The sequence below is a fragment of the Cygnus olor genome, chromosome 6 (genome assembly GCF_009769625.2).
Source record: "Cygnus olor isolate bCygOlo1 chromosome 6, bCygOlo1.pri.v2, whole genome shotgun sequence".
Classification (NCBI taxonomy): Eukaryota; Metazoa; Chordata; class Aves; order Anseriformes; family Anatidae; genus Cygnus; species Cygnus olor.
The window spans coordinates 33,739,517-33,746,740 of NC_049174.1; the positions used below are offsets into that span (position 1 = coordinate 33,739,517).

A 7,224-nucleotide genomic window follows, 5' to 3' on the forward strand; every position below is an offset into this window, starting at 1 on the left:
TGAGATTCACTTAAATCATGAGAATTTGAAGCTGCCATACGTATGAAGTTCTTTTTACTTGACTTCTTGTTTTTGTGTCTTTGGGATACACCCAAGTCACACTGGCAAGCTTTCCTCCAAAAAGGTCACATGCTGACCCTGCATTACATCAGCTGAGGCCTGAAGAAAAACAGAAAGCAATACCTTAAGTGCCATAAAATCTGGAGAGTTAGCAAGGGTGTAGCAGATGGAGCGCACTCAAAACTGGCCTGCTCTTCCTTTTCTGATTTGACATGAACTCTGAGGAACTTTAATTAAACCCGAGGTGTGTTTATTCTGCAGCAAAAGAAAGTACATATTCATCTGTTCTGTGCTGCTTGATTAATTGGCTCCCCAGAAGAGATTATTGCTAATTTAAAATGAAAAAGCATTTGGAATATTTAGGTGTTATTTTTATTTATAATTAAGGAACCCTTACAGAGCTATAACAATGTAAAATGACCTTCTATGCATTGAAATTACATTTAATCTACAGCAATATATTCAGAATAGTTCCCACTGAACTTTCTGTCTGTTTATTTTGTTTTTGGTCACAGCTGAGGAGTTGCCTATGTTTGCCAAACAGAATAACTATTTTCTATGAGCAAAACAGGCAAACTTTCTTCATATCTGAGATATTCATTGCCAATACAAAGTATCTCCTAATCAGTGTACTTGTATCTATTGTGTTTTTTAAAAATGAATTTATTTGATAGATAGTTATATGTCTTGAATTGCAGCGCAAATGCAGACTGTCAAAGCAAATGTTGTACTCGGTTTGTGAGTAGTACTAATGGAAAAAGCTGAGTGGCAGATGACCTTGAGGGGAATTGGAGAATCAACATTTTCTTTTACTTCATATTCATTTAATATGAATGAGAGCTTTGTGCATCTTTGAGTTGGCCGTTGTCATCTTGAACCTTGAGTTTTATGTTTGTATATTCATAACTTCTAAATTCCAACAGCTCTCCTATGAGTTCACTTTGTGTGAAGTTATAAGAAATTACAAAGCTGAAATTTATCAGGTAACTTTTAAGAAGAGCTTGCTGGAGGCAGGATATCCCCACGTCAGAATTCTCCATGAGTGACAGTGGCGGTGGCTTGTTCCGCAGGCTCCCATGTTACCCTCATCCCTGGAGGCTCTTCCCACCATGCATTAAGCCATGTGCATGATATCTGTTATGCAGGGCTCATTTGTTCTCCCAGCATGTTCCCTGGGAGAAAGCATGCACATAAATGTACTTATCTGTCAAGCTTTTAATGCATAGACAGATGCACATATCCATACACATGCATACACAAATACAAAGAGAAATGCAGATGTCCATAGGTATGCAGTGATCTTCATTTTTTTTTAAAGAGAAAATAAAGTCAGTCAAGCGCACCAGAAACATGGAGAAAGTAGCACATTTTCCATCTTGATGGAATTCATTCTGGAGGCCTGTATCAGAAATTCAGAGTATTCTTGCTCTGGTACAGATGAATAGCATCATCATCACGATAAAGCTCTGAGATTTCTGAGCAACGAAGTTGCCAATCACAGTCATTACCCTAAAGGTGTATAAAATAATTTATGCAACTTGCTAGCACCGTGGGGAGCACCATACGGTTAAAATGAATGATCTTGAACTTTATTCTTCATTCTGCAGGCTGCCGTGGTAGGACACGTTTAATACATTCATGACAGTCTGTGGTTCAGAGAACATGCATTGCTGTACTTCAAGCAGTTAGCATTTCCTGAGGGTTAGTGCCTTCATGCTCGTGCTGGTAGGTGACAAAGAGCAGCTTCTCGGGTCTGATCCTAGGGGAGGATCACATAGGGTGTATTTATATTTAGTGCACTGGAGGCGTTCGTTTTAGCTGTTGGTTTTCTGTGCCTGTGCTTGAGTGATGCAGCCTACAGCCTCTGTGCTACTGATGTGCAGGAAGTAGTTCTCACCTGCTGGAAACCAAGGTTAAGCTGCACGCCAAGCCCCACGTAGGCTGTAGAGAGCACCACTTAATGTGGGTGCGAGGTACCTCCTCAAGAGGAAAGTGCGTCTTCTCTGAGGACGGTCCTCCACCAGTGTGCTCTCTCCATGTTTGGGGTTTTGTTAGCTAACAGCAGCATCATGGTGATGATAGGATTCATGAATTCAGGGCAGACCACAGTCCAGCTTATCAGTAGGTGCTGAAGTGCTTGGAGGTCTTTGTCTTTCGGCAGCTTTTTGAGGAACATTTACTTAATATTTGTCAGAATCAAAGGTCTGACAGAGTCAAGGTGATAAAAGCTGGACTGGCCAAAATATTTTTTTTTGTGGATAGGATGTGCTGAGACTTACATTCTGCTATGGGATACATATAACTATCATATCCCATAAAAGAAATTCTTGTTCTCAGATGGGAAAGTGTGTAAGTACTCCATGTTCAGCTGGCACCATTGCCATGTGAGACATTAAACAGTGATAAAGGAGCAACCAGTATAGCATTCAGGTAGTTACCAAGGCTGATGCTACCAATGAACAAATTCGGAGTCCCTCATCCATGCTATCGGATCATACATATTTTTCTTTAGATGTATTCAGCAACAGTTATACTAGGAATGAACTTTAATTTAAATTAAGATTAATAATTAATGAATTGCATAAAATATGCCTTAGTTCTCAGCCTATTGCAGAACTTGCATTGATGGTAAGATAGCATTGCATTCCCTATCACCCTTTTATTTTGGGACTATATAGTGATCTCCCATGCAAGTTAGATTTCAGCCAATACCCAAATAAAGTTCAAAATTATTAACTCAGAAAAGATGCTCAAGAAATTAGGACTCTCAAGCTGCAGTGATCATTTCCTAATGCTCCCACCTTACTACAGGAGAAATTACGTATACTACTCATTTTCCCTTCAGGAATGCTCAGTAACCTGTACGAGCTCTTTAACTCTGACATGAGGTTTCACTTGTATCTGTGGTGATTATTTGAAACGCCGAGTCTTGCTTGTAATTAAACTAGATTAGGTTTCTCCTGTCTTGCAGCTCTATGCTAGTAGTGAGGCAGCTTCTCCACACACCGAATGAACAAAAACGTGAGCTCCAGTGGCTGCAGGAAATGTTCTGTGGTTAAATAATTCTCTTTGTTTCTCTCTGCAGAGATTAGAGATAACAACAATTAAAACAAAAAACAAACAAAAAAAAAACACAAACAAACTTTCCTTATTTCTTAGATAACCATGAGAAAGAGAATGGACAGATATTTGAAGAGGATAAGAAATTAAAAGAACAGCACTAGATAGTACCCAGTATTGGATACTGATTTCAAGTTATTTTAAATCTAACTTTTGACCACAGAAAGTCCGCTGCTGGCTGAATTTGTATGTAAGACATTCTCAGCAAACTTCCTCATATTCAGCTCATGTGAGAAGGGAAAACAGCTGGAACCTGTGCGGTTTAATGAGCAGACAAGTCCCGAGTGCCGGAGCTGGGCAGGATCCTGGATTTCATCTGGGCTCCGGGTTCTGACTCACTACGTGACCCCGAGAAAATCACTTGACCTCCTTGATCTTCTGCCAGCTCAGATGGAAAATTAGGTAAAAAGCGAAGACAGCAGTGGAAATTTGGTTCTGTAACTGGGCTGAGTAGATGAAATGAAATGAGTAAACGTACAGGTGTTTCCCTGCACTTACACTGTTGATATCAATGGGAGCCATAGCAGGATTCAAACAAAAGACAGAAAACAGCAAACGTTTGGCGATTTTTTCTGGCTGAGTATGGTCTTTCATAACACGTAGCTTCTCACTGGAAGCAACCTGTAACAAATACATTAAAATACAGCCGCTTGGTGTGCTGTGATGGTGCTGTCCATAAGGAACTTGGCTTTCATAGTCAAGGGCACTTTTTGTACTTTTACTTCTCCTTGGTCCATGGCTTTGGGTCCTCTTGTCCTGCCTTGAGTAGATGAGACCTTTAAGTGACTAAAACACCATGAGAGGTTGTACAACTGGGGAGAAAGGGCTCAGGCCATCAGAATCTTGGGGTCAGAATCTTCCTGCATCTATCTACCACTGGGTCTCTGGCTTTGTCTTACCTGTCTGTACAGGGATTGCAATGAGACCTGCTCTTATATGTGGAAAGCAGCAGTACTTGGAGAGCCTAAGATCAAATACCCTATGGTGGAAAAAAAAGAATTTTTTTTTTGGGGGGGGAAGAAAAATGAGTTATTTGTAAATGTGTGATGAAAGCAATACCTGTGACGATGCTCAGATTTGGTTTTAGTGCCTTTAGGAGGGAATATGAAAGAAAGACATGGTACAGTCAAAAAAAAAAAAAGAGAATAAAGTAGATGCTAAAGCCTGATCATGAATTGAAAACAGATAAAAGGAAAAGATTTTCTTTTTGTTCCTTCTCCACCCATGTTCCCAAAGCTCCTTTAAAAAACTGACATTCTGGAAAAAGCTGTTGCATTTCTGATTACATCACGGGCCACTTGATCAAACCTGTTATGGTGTCACCACAGCCACCAAATTATTTTAAGGCCTCATTACTCACAATGATTTTATAACTTTCATGAGGTATAAGTGTGACATCAGAAACTGTAAGCACTGATCCTAACTTTGGTTGACCTTACTCTAAGAATTCAAGAGTGACTGACTTAGTTCCAGTTTTATTGCATTGTTTTATTTTTATTGCCATGCTGTGGAAAACATGTTCATATTACTGAAATCCATCTGAGAGAGATCTTATTACTTGAAAAAAAATTTTTTTGATCTTTATACTTCAAAGGAAACCCTTTTCACGTCTACAGTTGGTTTAGGGCCTGCCAGATGAATGCCGTTTTTGTACTTGTTTTCTAAGAATGGCTGTCAGAAAACCTCGTCTTCCTCAATGCTTTTCAGTTTACCTGGTTTTTGTTTTTCTTTTTAAAATTGTATGGCTATATCTTAATTATATTTCTTTTCCACTGGTGCAAAGCAAACTCTGGCCACTGATGCCTTATAACTGGGGGCAAGAGAATTTTATTTGCATTGTTACTATCTGGCACATTTTCCCTATTTCACATTAAAAAAATATTTTTCTCATGTATTTTTTCCAGTTATTATGTAAGCCTGAAATTACTCTGAGTCTTTTGGCTCTGAACATCTGTAATGTCTCTGGTGGACTTCAGCCTGACGCAAAGTACCTGCAGTATGGGCAAGATAAAATCTGAACCTCGAACTGAATCCTATCCTGCATAAACCCCAGTCTTTGAAATGGAAGTAAAACTTTAATCTGAGCATCTGAGGGGAATGTTTGAAAACAGGACCGAAAGCTGAATTTCGTGGACTTACCCTGTCTTGCTGATTTGAATTGTCCTCTAGTTACACTGAAGTTATTTTGATGAGGGTAGTAAAGGAAACTGTTTCTGATTCAGTCTGATTCACCATGCCCAGACTTCTTTCTCATGACTGATTCAACAAAACACCATTTATTGTGTGCGCCTGTTACTATGGTTACCAGAAACACCGAGCATCAATGAAACTGATTAGAAATTGTGATTCTTTATATTCAGAAACATATCTTTTGTGTGCAGACTTTCTTATGAGTTGCAATTCATGAGTTAGCTTTGGGAAAGCAGTCTCTGAATTTGCTCCCACAAATCCGTATGGACATAGGTGCACACCAGTAATTTGTATGTGCAAATTAGCATTTTCTGAAGAAGCAAACAAAGGCAAATCATTTGTGTAAGACGTGGATCTGGGAAGCCCGAGTTCTTTCCCAGATTCAAACACAAACATCTTGTTTGCCCTTGGACCTTGTCACATAAAGAATTTTTTTAGAGGGCCTGTAAATTCGGGCACTTCTTTTTTCAGGCACAATAGGTACCTTTAGCCTGTTTTTTTTTTCAGACTTTCTGTATATCTGTGATTTTAATTGTTGCCTGTGAGAAACTTTAGTTGTTTCCAACTCTGAAAGTCGTGTCTTAAGCAAAAATATGTTTGTTTGTTTGTTTGTTTTTCTAATATAAAGCAAGATGAAATAGCACAAATACTCTGTTTTCATGCAGTATCCCACTGTGCGGAACATTTTTTCACTTCCTTTTTGTGGATCATTGATGGGATTAATTTTAAAATAAGAAAGAAGTTGTTGTTTTCTTCTGCTAATAGGTTCCAATTACTAGGCTTGTTTAGTGCTGTTATTTTTTTTAACAAGGAACATATAAACTAATGAGACTATTTACATTTATGAATGAAGATTATACAAAATGGATGTCATTTGACAGGAAGATTGTAGCAAGATTAATCTAACTTTAACAATGAATCTAGCTTGGCCTAAATCGATTGTGTGAAAGAGAGAAGCAGCTTTGATCTTGCCTCGTGCAGCAATGCTGAAGAAACCTAGTTAAGGGAATTCTGCTGTTCCTCTAAGTGCACCTGCTTAGGCCTTTGAAGAGGATGCAAAACATACACAAAGATGTAAAACATACACATAAGTTGCCTTTGCACTTACTGTTTTAGCTGTGAAAGGATGTTTCCCTGCATCTTTTCCATGTCTAGAATGAGATTCTATTATTTTTCCCTCCCTGTACACTAATGCTTCAGGGGCAGCTCCTAATGCCTTAGACCTTATAAACTCCTTGTAGACAAATTCAGAGGTCTTAAATATGCAAGTTGTCTGGCTAGACTCTGGTGGGGAGAAGCTTAACATTAAAAAGTCTGAAATGTTATTGTAGTGGGCTCAGTATGAGCTATCTGGAAGATTTTTTCTTTTTTTTCCATGAAGAGACCAAAAATGAGCTAGCATGAAGAATGAATTTACAAATTCCCTATGGAATATGATTTGTCCTGGCCATGGGAAGGTCATGGGTAGGGCAGTGTAGGTAGGATTAGGCTTGGCTTGATGATTTATTTTTAGTTTGAAACTAATACCACTTTTCTGTTACATCACTCAGTTGCAGTCCATGACAGATGGGAAGAATCCATGGCCATTTGAACTGCTTATAATATTTCAGCATTTACCACTGAAACCCTGTAGGTCATTGTGTGTTTTCTTTTTTTAATGAGAATTGATTAAAACAAAAAAGTTTCCCTTCCCTTCCCTTCCCTTCCCTTCCCTTCCCTTCCCTTCCCTTCCCTTCCCTTCCCTTCCCTTCCCTTCCCTTCCCTTCCCTTCCCTTCCCTTCCCTTCCCTTCCCTTCCCTTCCCTTCCCTTCCCTTCCCTTCCCTTCCCTTCCCTTCCTTTTCCTTCCCTTTTGC

General features: G+C 39.1%; 1 long non-coding RNA gene across 1 annotated transcript; it reads right to left on the minus strand.

Annotated features, from left to right (window-relative positions):
• Positions 1 to 435: 435 nt before the first annotated feature.
• LOC121072312 lies at positions 436 to 5,797 on the minus strand. The gene is made up of 3 exons (XR_005821116.1): positions 5,320 to 5,797; positions 3,067 to 3,139; positions 436 to 1,232 (listed from the first exon to the last, which is right to left on the minus strand). It is a non-coding gene; the product is annotated as an uncharacterized LOC121072312 (long non-coding RNA).
• Positions 5,798 to 7,224: the final 1,427 nt, after the last annotated feature.